This window comes from Homalodisca vitripennis, chromosome 2 (assembly GCF_021130785.1).
Source record: "Homalodisca vitripennis isolate AUS2020 chromosome 2, UT_GWSS_2.1, whole genome shotgun sequence".
NCBI lineage: Eukaryota > Metazoa > Arthropoda > Insecta > Hemiptera > Cicadellidae > Homalodisca > Homalodisca vitripennis.
Genome location: NC_060208.1, coordinates 79,556,243 through 79,580,086, shown reverse-complemented (window position 1 = coordinate 79,580,086; position 23,844 = coordinate 79,556,243). Strand labels below are relative to the sequence as shown.

Here is a 23,844-nt window from a genome sequence, read left to right as displayed (position 1 = left end):
TTCGTACTTACAGAAAATGTTTCTTTACAACTTCAAGGCCTCATCAAAACACTACTCTTTAACTTAAAGTTACCATCACTTCTCACAGGAGTGTTTTGTCATTTAAAAAGAACATGCCTTGATGTCTCAGCTATAGAACAAGAAATTACGTGAACCCGGAGGTAAACAAATATTAAAACAAAATAATAGTTCTCTAAATTTCATGTTTAATAATAAAATATATTAATAACAAAAGCTATTGGGAGTTTTAAGGATTTTAATTAATTACTTTATTGCTACACTGCTATAATGATTTTAATGTTTTTTAATGTGCTAATAAAATAAATAATGAGTTTACTAGTTGTAATTGTATTATTACAGTATTTATTATTATTAAATTTAACTATGGTATTTATAACACAGAAAACGTTAAAAAGCAAAAATAACAAAGCAATTTACTTGTAGGACTAAAACAAAGAAACAATCTTACTCATGTCCTTCAGTAGTTTTGGAATTCAACCATTTCAGTCGAAAAGTAATCTAAATCTCACTAAACTCAAAGTGGAAAATCCAAACTTAATAAAAGAACCACGTTACTATTCAAAACGGCGATAAATAATTGACTTTTAATTGGCTCATCCTGGAATCCCGTCCTTTGAGATGGACCAGAGGATGTTCGGGAGAGTTCGGTTATTGTCGGGCATAGCCGAGCCGTCTGCCGGAGTTCCAGCTGTCTGTCTGGACGCCAGTCTGCCCGATATCACGGATCGGTTCGGTTGTACTCTGCATCGTCCTCTTGGCCCACATATATACGCGTCCTTGTCGTTCTTTGGATAACCTGTTATAATCGTGTAGTAATCAGGTAAATAAGAAATGGTACCTTAATTGCTTTTAAGTATTAAGTTGCATTTTAATATAACCGATGTCACGTACTTAAATAAGCAACAATTTATAGATGAATACGTGAGATAAGAAATAATCTTTAAATAAATAAATGGAGTTTCTGAAATACATTTAGTAAAAACATATTTTGAGGCACTTCGTCTAAAAAATTTCCTAATCAATTTAAGATGCTACCAATAATCTAACGTGTTTAACATTTTATCTGCAGAGTAAAATTAGATTGCATAAAAACTGTTGTTGTGTTTAATTGTTTGTTTTGCTTAAAAGTCCAAGTAAGTAATACATGTAAGGAAGCTTTATTAACCGTCTTAAGACAAGCCGATGTAGAGTATTAACAGGCAAGCCACGATATCAAAAATATTTTAATTTGAAGTTATAGTAATAAAGTAACTAAATATACTTTTAAAAGGAGACATAAACATGTGCTAATTATCAACGTCAAAAAATAATTGATCTTTGAAATATTTGCTGTACTAAGTTGTGATAATATTCACGCCGACATCTTTATTATTAATAATATACCGGAACACGTTTTAGAAATATCATTTGTTATACATTTAGATTTCTGTACCTTATACAATGCATACTTAAGGAATTTATAATAAAACCTTAAGGAGATGTAAATTTAAATTTAAATACATTGTTCAAAATTTTCAATTAGTTTATTGATCTATTCCTGAAGAATTTGTAGACATATTTAGGAAGAACTTGCATATTATTGGTACAAATTCCGATGATTTCTCGTTAAGTAGGGGACGTTCAATTCATACAATGAGGTAACACAAAAATTAAAAAGTAATGGTTATTATTATAGTCTACACTAAGAAAAAACTTAGCCTATTGTTTCTTTTATGCTGAGAATTCGGCATACTACAAACATCACTATAAAAATAATTTTTAATCGTGGCTTTGTAGGTAAAAATATTGAAATGAAAATGAAAATGAATTTTATTTAAAACTATTTTCTGATGTTTCATCTGATTTCACAATATACATTTTCTTTTTCAATGTGGGCCAACAGGGTCGTACAGAATATTAAAGGTGATAAAGGTAATTAAAGCAAAAATTTATGTTCATTAATTTTGAACAGTAAAGAATATCTTATCTTATTTTTAAGGACGATGTATTTCAAGTCCTTGAACCTACATATGAATGAGAGAAGATGAAAATATCTAATAGCATACTTGTTTTCGAATGTGTTCGATCCTGAACAATTGGAAACTTTTTGTGTTCTGATTATTTAAATAATATATATAAGAAATAAACTAGGATATAAGTATTAAGTACAACTTCGTTCAAGTATTATGCGAAAAATTACCATCGTAGAAGGAGTAACACTCTAGATTTAAACGAAGATTACAAAGGGGTCCAGAGAGAGAATTACCCATTTTAATTGATATAAGTTCACCAATACCCTTTCTAAATAACCTATGCAATCTAGACCAATCCACGACCATAGAGTAGCATTTTAGTCTGTAAAATATAGGTAGCCTTCAAACGTTATATTTGCACTTTGACCAAAAAGGTTGCCAGACTTTTCTTTTCGTTAGTATATTATATTTCTAACTTTTCCCCGTTACTGACCACACGAACAGTAGCGGATCAAGAGGAAGAGCCAGGGGGGCTATGACCTCCTAAATTTTGTATAAAGACGCTTTTACATAAAAATTAATCATTTTCTTCCTGTGGGCATAAAAAGTTTAAAATAACTTATTTTTGTCAACTAAAATTTGTGAATGAGTAAACATACTTTCAAGATATTTTATTGTGCTTGAATTGAAAATGTCCTATTACATAAGGATAAGTTGTACCAGACAGGTCATTATTACAATCGAATTGTATATCTGTCAGTCTGTGGGATAACTCTTGATAGAAAAGGATTAAAGGCAATCACGGTGAACACGTGAAAAATCAGAGTGAAATATTAGCAAATACACATTATATAATTTGAAGGTAAATCATATAACATTTTTCTGTAAATTACCAACACACGTGGTAAATTTAATTGTTTGATTGGTTGGTTTCATATACGGATGGAACATTTTAAACTTAACCTGCTATGTAGTTACGTTTTTTTTGTTATCTGACACTCCGTAAATCAGTTTATTAACATTTTAATTTGGCTCAACTTAATAATAGTTATGAGACGCCTTTAGTAATAAATAACATACTAAAAACTTAACAATGTCTGGAGTAACGGTTAAATTATTCTTTAGTGAGGAGAAGTATTAAAAGGCCTTAAATGATTAAATGTAAACAGATTTAGATTCCTCCAACGTAACGTACTAATCATTGACTATATGTAATCGGTCGAAATATAGCCTACAAACTTCATCGAATGAAAAGATGAGTGAGATTCTTCAGTGTTGCCTCATGTTTATGTCTCAAATAACCTTTATAATCTAAGTGGTCGTACAACCTTTTCGTAAAGGGGAAAGAAGACATTTGATTTGGGGATTAAGTGAGTAAATAACACTTTTTTTAAATCCCTTCCTATGAAAATGGGAAGAAGAAAGATGAAAAATTAGCGATTATACTGGGTAAGATATATTCGTTAAAGCCTCTTCTTCTACAGATGTAAAGAGAGATCATAAAGTTGTATTTAAAATGAAAATGTATGAAAAACGGTTGCATTAAACATTATGCATTCAGATACGTAAAGTATAAGTTCTTTAAATGTGTCTTCTTTTGCGTGTGAGAGAGGAAGTCTTATGTTTAAGCACCGATGAAAGTAGAATACAGTTGCAAATGCCTCAGTTAAATAATGTTGAGAGGAGTAAGAAGGAAGTAACCATTTAAGAGGATAAAATATAAATTGTTTTAAAACTGGCATGCACACTGTGAGACTGGAGAACTTTACTTTTAAAATTTAAGTGATTATATGTAATCCTACTGTATTGCTTGATTTTATTAAGGTCGGTATTATGAGAGAAGCAACAGATAATTTGATAAGTGGTAGAGCATTATTGTGAAAAGTAGCTATGAATTATGGTTACAAGGCAATATTCAATATTGGCTATACGTATTGTTGACATGACATTTTCAATTCGATTGAGGCTGTTTATTTCACTTTCCAACGCAAACAGGACAAGGAAATAAAACAATTAATACACTTATGTATAAAGTATATTGTTTTTTTTTATGAAAGAAATTGAAGTTGAAGAAAGAAGTTGTCAATGATCGTCAGGTCACATGTGTAAAGTATTCACTTAATAACTGTAATGTATGGTTTTAACTAGTTATATTTATAACCAATTACTGGTGTTTTCAGTACAGTAATGAAAGAACTGTCAGCTGATGTACTGAGAATTTCAATTATGAATTAAATTTCAAAACGTTATACTTATAGTACATTTGTAATACCTATGATGCCATCTTGTTTAGTATTTAGTTATAAAGCATAACATTGTACATTGAGTATATTTGTACTGTATATTGAGTCATTAAACGTTTTGTCTGCCTCTACAAGTATTACTCAAGCGTTTAGAAAAGAGGAAAAGGAAACATAGCCAGTACAACGGAAAATGGCGTATCAAACTTTAAGGACATGCCTTTCTTAAAGAGGAAGCATTCCATTCCAATATGTCAACCGTAGTGATGCATTAATGAAATAAATAAAATAAAGATTGCAACTTAACATTATTTTCCTTTTTAAAGACCTAAATAAGTATTATTTAATTTTCGTACAAAACATTAAAAAAGTTAAATATTTGACAAAAGGTAAGTTTTATGAGTAGTAAGTATTTAAAGCAGTTTTAATATAATAATACATGAAAACCCAGTTGAGTAATTATTACTTCCCCCCAAAAAACACATTAAAATCTAAAGTTGGTTTATAAATTACTAACTCCCTTGATCACTGTATTTAACATAAAAATGAATTAGAATTGTATTATAGCTGATTTTTGGAGATACAATTAAACAAATTAGTATTACACTAGACTGTTGGTTAACAGGCATCGATAAGTGTATAATTAAAAAAATCCCACGGAGGGTCTACATAATCATCGAACTCCATCTTGCTTTTATAGAAAAAAGTTCCAAGCTATATTTATTTCTACGGGCAGACACACACAGACTAACGACAAAAGACAAATTGTGTCAACCACTTTAATAAAGCAACATTCACCATGATCGAGCTAGATGTTGTCTACACGTAGAAATTATGTATATTTCATGTAACATTATCAAGTTTATGATTAGGTTTTGAGATATCTTGTGGGCAGACAAATAGAAAAAAAAACATATATATGCCAGTTCTCTGGGTGATAAGCACAAAAATAAAATCATCGGCGAGAAAGTGATTCTGATTGCGAATAGGATAAATTAGCACCCAATACGTACGAAGTAACATATCTTACAAACATAGACATTTGCAAAATGCTGCAAATTTCGAATGCGTTATTGCAAAATAATATATTTAATGCACGAAGTACTATGCAACATGGTAATACACCTACTGTATTTAAATAGTAAATTTAACAACTTAAGTATTTCGAAAGAATTTTAATATCGTCAAATTAACCCTTTAATTAGCTTGTATGCATTTAGATACAAAAATTAGCAAATGATGAAGGTATCAAGCGAAAAAAAAACAAAAACATTTCCTCGACTTTTTAATAACAAAATCATTTAAATTGTGTACAATACGGTTTATTGCGACATCTCGTGTTTATACATTGTTTTTGAGTAATATCCCACATCCATTGTTGATAGCAAATCTGGTTCACTGAAGGAAGACATTTGTCTATTGATGAAGATGTTTACAGAAACAGAAAAGAACGCATTTCTGTCGCTTAATGACACCTCATAAGACGCCGGAACGCCCAACAACTTGGACGCGGCGACCAACAGGCGTAATGTGACACTGTCATTATTATAATTTACTAAATAATATGGTTGAGACATTCCACAAGTTATCCGATGATTGTAAATTAGTTTTTAATATTGACTAAAGTCGTGTTGGATTTACATTTGAAAATAGCACTTTTCATATTGAAAAATCTTATGAAACAAATTAAAATTTAATGAATTCCATTAAACGTAGGGCTAAGCGCTACGTATTGAAATTTATGGACATACATAAATATTGACATTTACCTACATGTTTACTGCTTGTTTAACATTATTTGTATAGGGTTTTACTGTTCAGAAAGTACCGTGGTAATATAATACAGCTTCCACTAGTGTGAATAAACAATACTCGTACACTGATGCGAGTGCATGTGAATATTCTACATGTGGCTTTGAATTGATGCATTTGGATCCAAATAAAAGATATTGTGTAACATTCATGCCGTATTGGTTTGTTATTGGAATATCGACCCTATAATCCAGGGTATCTATTGGTTATATTTGCTTGCGAAGAAGCTCCTAACTATTAAATAATTCGCATAAGTTGTTATTGTAAATAGGGAATACGTACTATCTATTTAGATACCTTGTGAGTGTAACTTTTAAAAATTATTTATAGAAATTATTTAAATTGTAAAAGGTGTTTTCTAAGAATATAAATATGTATTTATGTAATAGGTATATCCATAACAAATAACTTGGATTTTATTTTAAGTGAATTCAATAGAATTCGGCATATTACAATTAATTGAATTTCCGGTAGATACAAAACAATTTTCTCCAATCATACACTAGAATCCAAAACTACCATAATCCTAAAATGTATGTATATATGTATGTACCCTATGTATAGGCTGTTGAAATATAACACGAGCTTGTTAACATGAAATTGTCATAATTTTTACGAAATACATACTGAAATTGGTACTACGGTATATAGCTTGAACGAGTTCATTAACCAGTCTTAAACAATACAAATTTTCTAAATTGCGGTCATTTGTATCCGAGCAAAGATTTCAACTCAAGTACTTTTAAGCACATATAAAAGAATATATTTTAAAATCCATATTAGCTAATCATAAAGAAACTTTAAATTTTACACTTTTCTTGACATTTCTTAAGGTTTTAAGATGGTCGCCATTCAATATTTGGAAAATAAATGGCTGTATATAAGTCATGAAGAAAACGGGATTTTTCCGGACATTTGCCATTGTCTAGTGATACAATGCACTCAGTAACACTACGTTTCGTGATCTGAAATGTGATCTCTTCTTCAGGTAAATGACTAAACTAATGCATGACTATGACTTATGTTAAAGTATGTATTAAAGTATGTATGTATGCACACAAGTGCGTTGTAACTCGTATAAGTCAGGAACCAACATAGGCGTGTGTCTATTCTATGACAATAACTCTGAAACATGCACTTAATAAAAACTAAGCACTAATTATTAAAATTGAGAACAACATAATACAGGTCACAATTATAGGTCTGCACTCACCGGCCAACCAAGTAGAACTGTCTAGAGGCCAACAGTAAATGGCGACCGTTGCACCATTATTTTAGTGTTACTGATTGTATTGTATCACTAAACGATGGCAAATGTCCGGAAAATCCCGTTTTATTCGCAATCCTTGCATAGTCAAAATCCAACGTAAGACAAAGAATATATAACTTTTTATACATTAAAACGCACGACTAAAAAGTGTCTCATAATCTCAAATCATTTACAATAGTGTACATCCTTATGCGCTTTTTTATATCGTAAACTTTCCAGATAGCGAGCGTACAAAGTTTTAATTACTATGCAAGCATTACGGGTATAATTGTGAACACTATTATTACCGTGGCTCTTAATAGAATCAGACCAAACTTGGTGCATAGATAGTCTTTGTACTTAATTCAAATTATTTAGTACAAATGGCCAGTTATTTAGTTTTTACTAACTAACTTATTTTTTTCTTACAATATTTGTTTACAAAAAGGTATTTAGAGTTCGTTAGCCACTCTTCATAGTAAAGTAGGTACAACGGGAGTACTTGCAGATAACTTGGTTGACTTTGTGAGCTAGTTTCAACCTACAAAATATTTCAAAATTAAAGTAATTTGCATTCTGGCAAAGATTTAAAATGTACTAAATTCCAACATAGACCGATGCATGTTTTAAATATCTTACTTTACCATAAATAAATTTTATTCTTTTACTTTGTTGTACTGTATAACAATTTTTCTTTCATGAGGTTTAAGATTATGGATTCTAAATGTATGAAACGTTACGATTATAATAACATACCAACATAAAGAGTTACTGTCCTATCCGAATTGTGCAAATTAAAAATCTAAATTAATATAGACATGTAGATTTAGGGGCCACACGTGAAGTCTACTTTCTTTCCGACTAAGCCGGAAGAGATATTGTAATTTAGTACTAGTATTAATTTTATCAATTAAAGATCACAAGTACTTAAAACTGTCGCGTTGTCTGTCCATCTGTCTCTCTGTTTGTCCATTCATCTGTTTGACCCTTGATAGAAAGATCCCAGAGCGTGATTCACAGGATCCTCGTAGCCCAAGAAAGAACTTTTAATGTTGGCGTGATAAAGTGAATTAAAGGTAAAAATATAAAACATTTTTGTATTGGTCTTGCATATTATCGTAGAAAACAGAAAATCAATCAATTTGTTACAAAACTTAGTATAATTAAATGACAGTTCATAATGTGAAATAGAACGCATGCGATAAAGTTACTTCGTTACATTAGTTAGTAAGACGTTTTTTAAATTCTGTTGAGTTCTTCGACACTGCATTATATAAATTTATTCATCATTGCATATTAATTTTGCTGTTATTTAAGATGAAACGTAATACAATAAACAAACATGAAATATATTTAATTTGGACATGTATTTTTCTGAAATGTACCTGTAGCTAAATTAATAATGTATAATTACAACATAAATGAGTACAATTAAATAGAATTCAAACAAAGTAGGTTCCATCGTAAACGTTCTAAACTTTTCTGCAGAGCTGGTCAGAATGTTAGTCTTTTGTTTGTTTTCTAACTTAATAAAACAGTTAGTGAATTCGGAGTTTTGTTATTCCGCACTTTAGAGAGTAAAGTGCTAATTAATTATTTCAGAGAAAGGGTATGAAGTTATGAGAAATCACCTTTGTGTTAACAACATACATAGGTTAACCTGTCAATAAAAATATAAACTATACCGGTTCGTGTAAATATTATTACAATGAAAGTTATTTTACGAACACGAAGAGGAAAGATAAATAAGATAGTGTTTTTATATTTCATTTTAGATTATGTAATTTGATTTAGTGTGAATATTAATTACTTCAGATAGCGATATTTAGTCTTCAAATACTTTATCAATCACAAACTATAAAAAAATCAAGAATTTATATTGCTTACAATATTGCAATACTATTTCACACAAAAGCGAAATACGGACTTGTAAATTAATTGCTTGTCCATTGCTACTTTGATAACTGTTTTATCCTAACCATTCTTATTTTAGTAACTACATAAAACAAATAAATTTAAGAATAGAATACACCTAACAAATTGCAAATTCCAATCTTGCGATATTTACAAGAATTAACTGTAAGCATTTTACAATAAGAAAGTTGTATTTAAATAACAGTTTTTAAATAAATATTTTTATTTCATCCATTTTATTTTGTCATGTGCTTTAGAAATTGCTGCTTACTACTTAACGAAATGAATAATAAATAGAAACTAAAAACATGTTTACTGATCTTTCTTTCTTGGTTAATTAGTAATAAAAAATATAAATAAGCTGTTCCTGATTCTGTTATTACTACACGGTTTGTATTGAACAAAGTAAATCTACTGCATCGTGCACCATAGTGTTTAAAAGTGGTTATTCGTTGAACATATGCACTTTTTTTAGAGTTTGTTGGTCAGGGCAAAATTTATATTAAGAGACTGTTAACACCAGCGAATATATAGGTCTCAGTTGTTTGGACCAAGTATATCGGTTTTCATTTGTTATTATGCTAGCAATTTTTTAGGGATAGACCGATCCCCTTTTAAGGCTTATTCCGTCCGTCCTCATGGGCCACTGGTCTATACGAGGACCTTATCTAGCAGAATAAGGGTGAGAGTCAATTCAGTACAAGATCAATGGTACTGATTAAAAGTGCAAAGATCACAGACAGGATTTGAACCTGCGCTATCTCTAACTCAGACCCAAAGTCCAACGTCTTAGAGCGCTCGGCTATTGGCACTAATTAATGTCCTACTAGTATCCCAGTTACACCCAACCACTCATTATCCCAAAATCATAGTCACCTTAAAACACAAATTTATAAGAATTCGGAGTCCCAACTTAAATGTTGCTGATTGGGTTAACGTTAGGGAAGGGCTGACGAAATTCCTCTTCCGTCTGTCTACCTTCTCCTGGGTATCTCGAATTGAGAGTTAGGTTTGAAATTGGCAAGATAGCATTTATTGTTAGACAAGATAGAACTTGATGATCGTGTTTTACTCTTCATGGAATTTGACTGAGTGTTAACGAAGTCTAACTTTCCGCAAGATATGTTGAGAACGAATTAAGCTATAAACTTCAAAATTTGCATAATTTGGAGAATTTCATCTTGGGCCATGTTATCTTCTGCAGGATATCTTGAAAGTGAATTCAGCTATAGGCTTGAAATTTTTCATAAAACTCCAGCGAAGAATGTTACGCAACTCGTTTGGCATCCACCTGGTAGCCATCTAAAAATAATAAAGCATCCTGAACAGATCACAGCGATATTTTGTGTTCGTGTACGTGCTAGAATACTCATATGACGGCCAATATTTGTCATAGATAATACTGATAGCAGCCTAGGGCCTCCAATTTATCGACGGTTCGGCAAAGCAAGTAACCATGGCAATAATCCGCTCAGATTGAATTGGTATTCAGCCGATGCGCAGTTAGGGGTTGCTCATTATGCAGCTCACATTGGCAAATATAATAGTTGCAGACATTAGCAAACATCGTACGTGACACGCAACCCTGCGGGGTTTGGCTTACAAGTAGTAAATGTTCACAGTGCAAACATTTTCTATTGGCCCATGGGCAGTAAATGTCATAAAGTGTCATTACGATCATTCGACATTACGGTTAACCCTACTCACGATATTAGTGCAATTTTACAGTCTTTTTTAAATAATAAATTTTAAACTCCCAATTTTTTAAAAACATTTGCAATCATAATACCCTTGTTTTGCAGGAAGTTTTATTATTTAAATTGTCCTAAGATAAGGTAGAAGTGTGTCGTAACAGGTTTCGTTGAGGTAGCAACGCATAATTTCAAATTTAATTTATTTTCGATTTCCTGCGGACATATACACAGAAGACAATCATAAAAAAGTGACGGGAAAATGACGCGTCGCAGAACTCATTCTTGAAAAAATGAAGCCTCACGCAAAATGTAAGGTCTACATATGACATATCTTGCTACATGATACATTTAAATTCTTGTTAATTAAATTGGGGTTACATCAGCATTTAAATAATAAATGTCTATACATCAAGTCACTGTAAAATGGTGTTGTACTGTTTGTGTTGGTGGTATATTTAAGCAACATGGTATATATGTATATATATATATATATGTATATATATATATATATATATATATATATATATATATATCACATGCTTGAATATCTTATGAGTATATTGAGTTTGCTTACAAATTAATTGATCCTGCCATTTTCTCGTTGTAAAAATATTCGCTAACGCTCAGCCAAATCTCATGATATGTCAACCATCATCGAACTCGGTGCTCCTCATATAGAAATAAAGCCTCAAGCGCAATTTCATGTATATAGGTTAAGTTATTTTCAAGATATCGTGCAGACAGACAGACAGAAACGAAATTTTCCAGCCCCCGAGTGTTATATTTCATAAATTAGTGGTCGAAGGTAAGTTACATTTTTTAATAGAAGCTCTATATTTTCCCCACGAATAAAAGAATCAGAAAATTAATTAAACTAATCTAATCACGTTTATAACATTGTACAAGAAAAAATGAGTTTAGAAATGTTGGAATAACCCTAGTGGCAAGCCTCAAGATGTGTAATAAAACTGGAGCGGGGGTATTGATCACCCTTGTAACTTAAACTGTTCAGCAACTATTTAAATTCAAAATTGTTTTGTTCTCTGTTTTAATAGTACAACCTATGATAGATTTATTAGAAATATTATATAAATAAAGTTGTAATTTTTGTAGTTTATAGTTATTGTATTAGTTTAATATGATTTAGTCAAATGTTAATTAAATCTAAAAATGTTTATAATGATCGTGGTATAACAATGTAACATTATAATTAACTAATTAGAGCAATTCAAACTAAACAATTAATTGTTGTGGCTCATTAGTACTTCTGTCATATAATGCCGGTTGATATTGTTGTACTGAGTTTTTTGAAAATGAATTATCTTCCTTATTTATCATTTTATTTGTGTAGTAAACGTTCGAAATAAAACAAACTATTTTATCTATATTATTTTTAAGGTATTTAATTTTAAGTTAGTTGAAACATGGGACAGAAATTGATCTTATAAATACCTCACTTACATTTATTGTCTACTTTGGTAAGAATTTCATGTCAATATGGTGGCTGTTTAAACTTATTGAATGTTTATAAGATTTCCTAAACTTTTCGAGATATCGATACCATGTAAATCCAATAAGACATAAATTGTCGATATTTCAGTTGTTATAAAATCTACTTATTACAACAGAGAGAGGGAAGGGCTATTTTAACAATGGCAGTGGAATAATTGTGGGCTATCGCTGAAATAAGATAAATAGGGAAAGGATTTGGCACAATAACCTTTTAAATATTAGACGCGTTTCCCCCATTTGGAACTACCATAGAGTTAATGATAGAGAAGTTGTTTAGGTTTCCATGGTTTTAATAGAATGTTTTGAACGGAATCAAATGTAAACCTTTTTGGTAATATAATAGATAACATAATTATTACCAAAAATAGTAATAGAATATTAACCTATAGTAATAAAAAGAGATTCAAAATTACCGAAGTATTAAAACAAATGTGAAGATTGTACGTATGGCAAATGAAAACGAATTTAGACTAATCTCTTTTACTGATATTATAATATTAGTAAAAGAGATTTATACTTAGTCAGTGAACTTTTGAAGTAAGGGTAAAAATGTTACAATAATTGACATTAAAAGTATTATAACAATGTAAATGACAGTATATTGTTAAGTATGAGTACTTAAAATATAAACATGATACCAATATGGAACAAAGTGAAGTGTAGTTGTATACGCCGACTAAAAATGTCAAAAGTCGAATAAATATTACCGTTACCAAAAGCCGAAAGTAGCAGAATCCTGTGTGTAACACACGTAATCCGGACGTGACAGAGAACTTCAGACTCGTTGACAGCCACCCCTCGTCACCGTATTGTACAATAAATATTACCGTTACCAAAAGCCGAAAGTAGCAGAATCCTGTGTGTAACACACATAATCCGGACGTGACAGAGAACTTCAGACTCGTTGACAGCCACCCCTCGTCACCGTATTGTACAATAAAATATCTCTGCAAATGTAACCTGCAAGTTTACATAACAAGTACTTCCAACTCGAAGAAATAATCAGTTATGTATTACAGACATGAATATGATACATGGTGTACTCCATCATGATGCTGTTATTATACGTAATTAGTACTATGAAATTTTTGAAAAAAAAAAAATTGCTGTAATATATTACAGTTAGAATTGTAACTTATTTTATTTTAAGCCCTCCACCACTATAGGCATATCAAAAATTTTAATATTTGTTTAGTAAAATATGAGGAAGTTTTGGTTGTATTATTTCTGAGATAATTTGCTAATAATACTAAGGCTATCACTCAAGGTGATAGAACAAACTAATTTCTGTTTATCTGTCTGTCTGCATTATTCTCGAGATGGATTTTGCATCCAGCTTCGTTTATATTGACTACATGCAGTTCGATGATGGAGTATGTCACTCCATAAGGTTTGGCTGAGTATAAGTGAAGATCTGTATATTGTTTGTATGGGTAGCCGTGATGGTAACAAGAAAGTATAAGAAATTTAAAAACAATAGTAAAATCATATGGCGTTTTAACAGCTGACATAATATTACGTATAGCTTAAATATCCAAAAGATATGCCAAGAAAGATTTTAAATTTTCACGAAACATCTCAAGGCCATCTCAAGTATGTTTGGAATTAGCTATAGACTGTATGTATATCAGCTCGTTGAAGCCTGTTTTGGGCACTGCTTTCATAATTGAATGACTAAATTCTAAGGTTAGTGTGTTATAGCTCTGAAGTGGGAAAGTAAAAACGTTTCTTACAGGAAATCTCTGAAGTAATGTGAATTTCTATAACTTCAAGGAATCTCATAAATGTAGATTATCAGATATTTTTAGTAGTATTGCAATTTTCTGAAGTCATAAACATGAGTATCCATGGTTCAGTGAACTCGAAAATTTGTGATGCAATTATGATTTGTGGAAATAAATTTTAAAATGAAATATGAAAATTAGTTATATCATATATTCAGATAAAGATTTCTATTGGCCTCATTTAAAAAGATGTCTCCAATTGCCACTTTGATCGTTTTTTCTATTTACGTTGTCTACATAAAAGTCATTATAAACTTTATGAAAATAACACAACCGAAACCAATTGCACAATCACGGTTGTCGAGCTTTCATGACATGTAATCTTATATGGGGCGAACATCAACTGTTTTAGTTTCGCGGCCTCTTGTAAGTATTGTAACAATAACGAACGACTGCGGCCACACTAGGAAGACAGTTTGCACGTCAGATACGAGGTCGGATGAGACCCAATTAAAAGATCTCGCTGGCCGTAACTCACGACAATTACGGAATTGACGCCCAATTCTGAGAACTGCCTCAATTATGCCGCTAAAACGAGTACCGCTCTCTTCATGTTCAGCTGTTCGTTTGTTTAACTCTACTACATGTTTTTACTGTAACACTTTCAATGACATGCAACATTCTAGCACAGAAAATTACTTCACGATTTGTTGTATAGCTGTCATTTTGAAGAACTGAATTGAATTTGTAATGCAATTAATGGCTTGGTAATAATAACACAAAGCTTGTAATATTGAACGACAGATTTCTAAACGGTTTTACTGAATTTCTTAAAAAATGAGAAATACATTACTTCAGCTACGAATTTAAGCTTATTATTATAAACAATCGCAATTCATGAATGATTCAAGTTCAAAGTTTTAAAAGTAAATGACATAATAAAAATACAACATAATGAAAGAATTTGTTGTGAATGACCTTGAAATTATAAAAACAATTTCAGTTTTGCAGATGAACTTGTTTATACAGGATTACGTAAAAAATAAGTACTAGACACCATACTATGTGTCTTGATTGTCGAGGATTTCCGGCATTCGCTAAACATTTTGAAGTTAGATTGACAATTCATCCGACAAAATGAGAAAAAACGCTGTATTAGTAGGCACACCTTGTTAGTGTGGGAACAGAGACTCTCGGTGTTGGTAACCCACCAGCCACACACTTAGGTATGGTCTGATTGATTATATGAGAAAGAACGCTGTATAAGTAGGCACACCTTGTTAGTGCGGGGACAGAGGCTCTCGGTGTTGGTAACCCACCAGCCACACACACTTAGGTATGGTCTGATTGATTATATGAGAAAGAACGCTGTATAAGTAGGCACACCTTGTTAGTGCGGGGACAGCGGCTCTCGGTGTTGGTAACCCACCAGCCACACACTTAGGTATGGTCCGATTGATTATATATGAGAAAGAACGCTGTATCAGTAGGCACACCTTGTTAGTGCGGGGACAGCGGCTCTCGGTGTTGGTAACCCACCAGCCACACACTTAGGTATGGTTGATTGATTATATATGAGAAAGAACGCTGTATTAGTAGGCACACCTTGTTAGTGCGGGAACAGAGGCTCTCGGTGTTGGTAACCCACCAGCCACACACTTAGGTATGGTCCGATTGATTATATATGAGAAAGAACGCTGTATTAGTAGGCACACCTTGTTAGTGCGGGGACAGAGGCTCTCGGTGTTGGTAAACTGGTTAGGTATGGTCTGACACACCAGACATCAGCTATTAGGTATGGTCCGATTGATTATATATGAGAAAGAACGCCGTATAAGTAGGCACACCTTGTTATATAGGCACACACTTAGGTAGATTGATACGAGAAAGAACGCTGTATTAGTAGGCACACGTTGTTAGTGCTCTCGGTGTTGGTAACCCACCAGGCACACACTTAGGCTATGGTCCGATTGATTATATATGAGAAAGAACGCCGTATAAGTAGGCACACCTTGTTAGTGCGGGGACAGAGGCTCTCGGTGTTGGTAACCCACCAGCCACACACTTAGGTATGGTCTGATTGATTATATGAGAAAGAACGCTGTATAAGTAGGCACACCTTGTTAGTGCGGGGAACAGAGGCTCTCGGTGCTGGTAACCCACCAGCCACACACTTAGGTATGGTCCGATTGATTATATGAGAAAGAACACCGTATTAGTAGGCACACGTTGTTAGTGCGGGGACAGAGGCTCTCGGTGTTGGTAACCCACCAGCCACACACTTAGGTACGGTCCGATTGATTATATATGAGAAAGAACGCTGTATAAGTAGGCACACCTTGTTAGTGCGGGGGAACAGCGGACTCTCGGTGTTGGTAACCCACCAGCCACACACTTAGGTACGGTCCGATTGATTATATATGAGACAGAACGCTGTATAAGTAGGCACACCTTGTTAGTGCGGGGACAGCGGGTCTCGGTGTTGGTAACCCACCAGCCACACACTTAGGTATGATTTGATTGATTATATGAGAAAGAACGCTGTATAAGTAGGCACACGTTGTTAGTGCGGGGACAGAGGCTCTCGGTGCTGGTAACCCACCAGCCACACACTTAGGTATGGTCCGATTGATTATTATATGAGAAAGAACGCTGTATTAGTAGGCACACCTTGTTAGTGCGGGGACAGAGGCTCTCGGTGTTGGTAACCCACCAGCCACACACTTAGGTATGATTGATTGATTATATGAGAAAGAACGCTGTATTAGTAGGCACACGTTGTTAGTGCGGGGACAGCGGCTCTCGGTGTTGGTAACCCACCAGCCACACACTTAGGTATGGTCCGATTGATTATATATGAGAAAGAACGCTGTATTAGTAGGCACACCTTGTTAGTGCGGGGACAGAGGCTCTCGGTGTTGGTAACCCACCAGCCACACACTTAGGCTATGGTCCGATTGATTATATATGAGAAAGAACGCCGTATAAGTATATAACCGACCAGCCACACACTTAGGTATGGTCTGATTGATTATATGAGAAAGAACGCTGTATAAGTAGGCACACCTTGTTAGTGCGGGGACAGCGGGTCTCGGTGTTGGTAACCCACCAGCCACACACTTAGGTATGGTCCGATTGATTATATATGAGAAAGAACGCTGTATAAGTAGGCACACCTTGTTAGTGCGGGGACAGAGGCTCTCGGTGTTGGTAACCGACCAGCCACACACTTAGGTATGGTCTGATTGATTATATGAGAAAGAACGCTGTATAAGTAGGCACACCTTGTTAGTGCGAGGACAGAGGCTCTCGGTGTTGGTAACCGACCAGCCACACACTTAGGTATGGTCTGATTGATTATATATGAGAAAGAACGCTGTATAAGTAGGCACACCTTGTTAGTGCGGGGACAGCGGCTCTCGGTGTTGGTAACCCACCAGCCACACACTTAGGTATGGTACGATTGATTTATATGAGAAAGAACGCTGTATCAGTAGGCACACCTTGTTAGTGCGGGGACAGAGGCTCTCGGTGTTGGTAACCCACCAGCCACACACTTAGGTATGGTCCGATTGATTATATATGAGAAAGAACGCCGTATAAGTAGGCCACACCTTGTTAGTGCGGGGGACAGCGGCTCTCGTGCTGGTAACCCACCAGGCACACACTTAGGTATGGTACGATTGTTTTATACGAGAAAGAACGCTGTATTAGTAGGCACACGTTGTTAGTGCGAGGACAGCGGCTCTCGGTGTTGGTAACCCACCAGGCACACACTTAGGCTATGGTCCGATTGATTATATATGAGAAAGAACGCCGTATAAGTAGGGCACACCTTGTTAGTGCGGGGACAGAGGCTCTCGGTGTTGGTAACCGACCAGCCACACACTTAGGTATGGTCTGATTGATTATATGAGAAAGAACGCTGTATAAGTAGGCACACCTTGTTAGTGCGGGGACAGAGGCTCTCGGTGCTGGTAAACCACCACCAGCACACACACTTAGGTATGGTCCGATTGATTATATGAGAAAGAACACCGTATAAGTAGGCACACCTTGTTAGTGCGGGGACAGAGGCTCTCGGTGTTGGTAACCGACCAGCCACACACTTAGGTATGGTCTGATTGATTATATGAGAAAGAACGCCGTATAAGTAGGCACACCTTGTTAGTGCGCGGGGACAGCGGCTCTCGGTGTTGGTAACCGACCCAGCCACACACTTAGGTATGGTCTGATTGATTATATGAGACAGAACGCTGTATAAGTAGGGCACACCTTGTTAGTGCGGGGACAGCGGGTCTCGGTGTTGGTAACCGACCAGCCACACACTTAGGTATGGTCTGATTGATTATATGAGAAAGAACGCTGTATAAGTAGGCACACCTTGTTAGTGCGGGGACAGAGGCTCTCGGTGCTGGTAACCCACCAGCCACATACTTAGGTATGGTCCGATTGATTATATATGAGAAAGAACACCGTATAAGTAGGCACACCTTGTTAGTGCGGGGACAGAGGCTCTCGGTGTTGGTAACCGACCAGCCACACACTTAGGTATGGTCTGATTGATTATATGAGAAAGAACGCCGTATAAGTAGGCACACCTTGTTAGTGCGGGGGACAGCGGCTCTCGGTGTTGGTAAACCGACCAGCCACACACTTAGGTATGGTCCGATTGATTATATATGAGAAAGAAACGCTGTATTTAGTAGGCACACCTTGTTAGTGCGAGGACAGAGGCTCTCGGTGTTGGTAACCCACCAGCCACACACTTAGGCTATGGTCCGATTGATTATATATGAGAAAGAACGCCGTATAAGTAGGCACACCTTGTTAGTGCGGGGACAGCGGCTCTCGGTGTTTGGTAACCGACCAGCCACACACTTAGGTATGGTCTGATTGATTATATGAGAAAGAACGCTGTATAAGTTAGGCACACCTTGTTAGTGCGGGGACAGCGGGTCTCGGTGTTGGTAACCGACCAGCCACACACTTAGGTATGGTCTGATTGATTATATGAGAAAGAACGCTGTATAAGTAGGCACACCTTGTTAGTGCGGGGACAGAGGCTCTCGGTGCTGGTAACCCACCAGCCACATACTTAGGTATGGTCCGATTGATTATATATGAGAAAGAACACCGTATAAGTAGGCACACCTTGTTAGTGCGGGGACAGAGGCTCTCGGTGTTGGTAACCGACCAGCCACACACTTAGGTATGGTCTGATTGATTATATGAGAAAGAACGCCGTATAAGTAGGCACACCTTGTTAGTGCGGGGACAGCGGCTCTCGGTGTTGGTAACCGACCAGCCACACACTTAGGTATGGTCTGATTGATTATATGAGAAAGAACGCTGTATAAAGTAGGCACACCTTGTTAGTGCGGGGACAGCGGCTCTAGGTGCTGGTAACCCACCAGGCACACACTTAGGTATGGTACGATTGTTTTATACGAGAAAGAACGCTGTATCAGTAGGCACACCTTGTTAGTGCGGGGAAAGAGGCTCTCGGTGTTGGTAACCCACCAGCCCCACACTTAGGTATGGTCCGATTGATTATACATGAGAAAGAACGCTGTATAAGTAGGCACACCTTGTTAGTGCGGGGACAGAGGCTCTCGGTGTCGGTAACCCACCAGCCACACACTTAGGTATGGTCCGATTGATTATACATGGAGAAAGAACGCTGTATAAGTAGGCACACCTTGTTAGTGCGGGGGCAGAGGCTCTCGGTGTTGGTAAACCCACCAGCCACACACTTAGGTATGGTCCGATTGTTTATATATGAGAAAGAACGCCGTATCAGTAGGCACACCTTGTTAGTGCGGGGACAGAGGCTCTCAATGTTGGTAACCCACCAGCCACAACACTTAGGTATATGGTCCGATTGATTATATATGAGAAAGAACGCTGTATTAGTAGCCACACGTTGTTAGTGCGAGGACAGAGGCTCTCGGTGTTGGTAACCCACCAGCCACACACTTAGGTATGGTCCGATTGATTATATATGAGAAAGGAACGCTGTATTAGTAGGCACACCTTGTTAGTGCGGGGACAGAGGCTCTCGGTGTTGGTAACCCACCAGCCACACACTTAGGCTATGGTCCGATTGATTATATATGAGAAAGAACGCTGTATTAGTAGGCACACCTTGTTAGTGCGGGGACAGAGGCTCTCGGTGTTGGTAACCCACCAGCCACACACTTAGGCTATGGTCCGATTGATTATATATGAGAAAGAACGCTGTATCAGTAGGCACACCTTGTTAGTGCGGGAACAGAGGCTCTCGGTGTTGGTAACCCACCAGCCACACACTTAGGTATGGTCCGATTGATTATATATGAGAAAGAACGCTGTATTAGTAGGCACACCTTGTTAGTGCGGGGACAGAGGCTCTCGGTGTTGGTAACCCACCAGCCACACACTTAGGTATGGTCCGATTGATTATATATGAGAAAGAACGCTGTATCAGTAGGCACACCTTGTTAGTGCGGGGACAGCGGCTCTCGGTGTTGGTAACCCACCAGCCACACACTTAGGTATGGTCCGATTGATTATATATGAGAAAGAACGCTGTATTAGTAGGCACACGTTGTTAGTGCGGGGACAGAGGCTCTCGGTGTTGGTAACCCACCAGCCACACACTTAGGTATGGTCCGATTGATTATATATGAGAAAGAACGCTGTATCAGTAGGCACACCTTGTTAGTGCGGGGACAGCGGCTCTCGGTGTTGGTAACCCACCAGCCACACACTTAGGTATGGTCCGATTGATTATATATGAGAAAGAACGCTGTATCAGTAGGCACACCTTGTTAGTGCGGGGACAGCGGCTCTCGGTGTTGGTAACCCACCAGCCACACACTTAGGTATGGTCCGATTGATTATATATGAGAAAGAACGCTGTATCAGTAGGCACACCTTGTTAGTGCGGGGACAGCGGCTCTCGGTGCTGGTAACCCACCAGCCACTCCCGTCACTACGACTAGACCCACTCCCGGCCTACTCACTTCCTCTCCGGCCGTGGACATACGCCTGTCGCGGCGCCAGAATAATATGATAATGTAGTTTCACATTTTTTATACAATTTTACATTCAAACTGTAGGATCCGTAGGCTGGGCAAGCTTGGCAGCTTGTTTGAACTCAGTGGTATTTCAGCACTTCAGGCCAACATATTATATATGGCTATAAAAAAGCAGCTTTTATTTACACAATTTTTTATTAATGATTATGAAATAAAATTTTGCAGAAAATATTAATCCATACCACACCATACAATTTATACTATGTATAGACTTATAAACATCTTATAAATTTAAAATTTAGAAATAATATAGTTTGAAAAAGAACGGAGTTATATTTGAAATGCAAATTTAAATAAATTATAAGAAAGATCCTCAAAATAAAATCCATAATGTGTATTATGAAAATCAATAATAAAGGCATTAGTGGAATAAATATGTGTACCGAAAATAAGTCCAAGAAAAGTTTGTTTCAAACGCAATATTTATTTCAAGACATATATTAATTTAATTTTATAGCATCGTTATTGTATTTTGGCGTTGGTATTTTGTACTATACAACCGTGATCATGGTTTTGGTACCGAAACTACTCAGTAATAACAAAATAGTATGATTGAAGTTAATAAGTATGATTTCAAATATACTTTTAGTTGGTATGCCTATTTGTTAAATTATATTTATATATAATATATAAATATATATATATATATATATATATGTTTTTAAATATATTTTTATATAATAAACTGTGTGATGATTTACAATTTAGAATAACATATTGAACGTAAACATTTTTGAAATTAGTATGGCATCACATATCTCAATCTAAAACACAAGTACCAATACACAATTGGACAGTAAAAATTCAGAGTTTGTACTAATAAGGATCAATTATATTTATTTCGGTTATTATTAAAGACAGTGTGATATAATTTGATAATGAATAACATTTGAATAAAATAAATATTTTTGAAATTGGTATGACATCACATATCTCAATCTTAAACACAAGTACCCTTCTTACAATTGGACAGTAATGATTCTGTATTTATATTAATAAGGATTAATTAATTAAATTTATTTTTACTATAGTTAAACTATGAAATTTGTTGTTTCTATATTTATAAAATGTAATGTAAGGAAACATAATGTCTGAAAATAAAAATAAAGTGTTAGTACTTCAATAGGAGCGTCTTTAAAAATAATAAATAACTAGTAACATATCCAAATTATATTCATTACATAACTGAGACAAGATTAAAACTCATAAAATATATACGAGGTTATATCACTTAGTGCAGAGAGATCTATTATAGGTGATAAACTAAACCGATATAATATGTCGGTTGTAGACTCATCACTGAAACTGAGCTGCTGCGAATGTCGCACACAGTTTTCAGACATAACATGGTAGTCATATTGAGTAATATGAGACTGTACGGGACACAATGGTGGTGGCTTTATCTGATTTTGTTTGGAATGTGGCTCAGGAATGTTCACAATGATGAGGAGCATTGAAAACACGAGATAATCTACCAAAAAAGAGACATGCGTGATATTAATATTGCGATCAATTGATTTTAGGTCGTGAATGTAGCCAAATATCAGGATGATCAACCAATGATGCTGAATCAGAGCTTGAAAGTAGACTTGATGTAATAAAATCCTCTTTTACCCTGCACCATTCCTTTTTTGTCCATTTAGGACAAGGAACTGGGAAACCTCTCATTGTACTAAAAAGACCTTTGCGTTAGCTTTCGGAGTTACAAGATATTCAGGATGGCTAAGGTTGAGCTAGGTGTCTTCTGTCAAGATCCCATGAAGAGATATAGCGGGGATGAATCATTCTAGTCAAAAAAATTATGCTTTGGAAGAATTGAAGACCAGCTCTTTTTCAGCTTCTCCAGTCAAAATTTGCAAGGGACAGCACTCCCATAGGTTTGGGCTAGCAACAGCCTTTAACATTTAGCCCTACCAATTCAAAACATTCATTCTCGGCAGTACTCTAAACCTATATATCCACACTTACGTCCTAATATCTCGACATATATCAATAATGATGTGCCACTCCTGGACATTCAGAGCGTTGTCCTGATATAAGTGATAAATCGGTCTTTGTTCTACCCAGTGTAGGTTCAACTGAAAGTTATAAACCTGCCAGAAATGAACATTTATTCTGGGGCGTACAATTCCTTGGTACGTAATGTGGTTGCCACACGGAAGATATTTCTAACAAATCATCTGAAAAATGTAGATAAGTCTTCAGCAGGGTTCTCAAAGGTAGCCATATAACAGTCACTAGAGAGTAATAGAAGAATATAATCACTATTATTGCAAGTCTATACAATCTTGCCACATTTGAGTTTTGGGTATTCTAACAAAAACTACTATTTTATTACCAGTGCTATTTTCCACTATTACATTCCTTTTTTACTTCTATGCTTACTTATGTTTATGTTCTTTTTAAAATATATGATGTTATACTTCGGAAAAATGATAACATAAGGAATAACAAGATAAATGGGTCAAATACTGACCGGGATATTAACAACATACGTTTTTATTGGTTACTAGCGGGCCCGGCGCGCTTTGCTGCGCATTTCAATAATTTTTTGCAAAAGTTGCCCGCGGCTTCGCACGCAATTTCCCGTTGAAAACAGTACACTATATTCACTTATTCTTTTTCTATCACATTCTAAACATTG

The 23,844-nt window shown here is 35.3% G+C and overlaps 1 protein-coding gene across 1 annotated transcript in view; it reads left to right on the top strand.

Moving 5' to 3' along the window:
* Window positions 1-734: 734 nt before the first annotated feature.
* The window catches only part of LOC124354226 (roundabout homolog 2-like), a 607,997-nt gene continuing 584,887 nt past the window's right edge, over window positions 735-23,844 (top strand). Inside the window, exon 1 of the mRNA XM_046804531.1 lies at window positions 735-841. The gene's annotated coding sequence lies outside the window, so the exon portion shown is untranslated. The remainder of the gene's footprint in view (window positions 842-23,844) is intronic.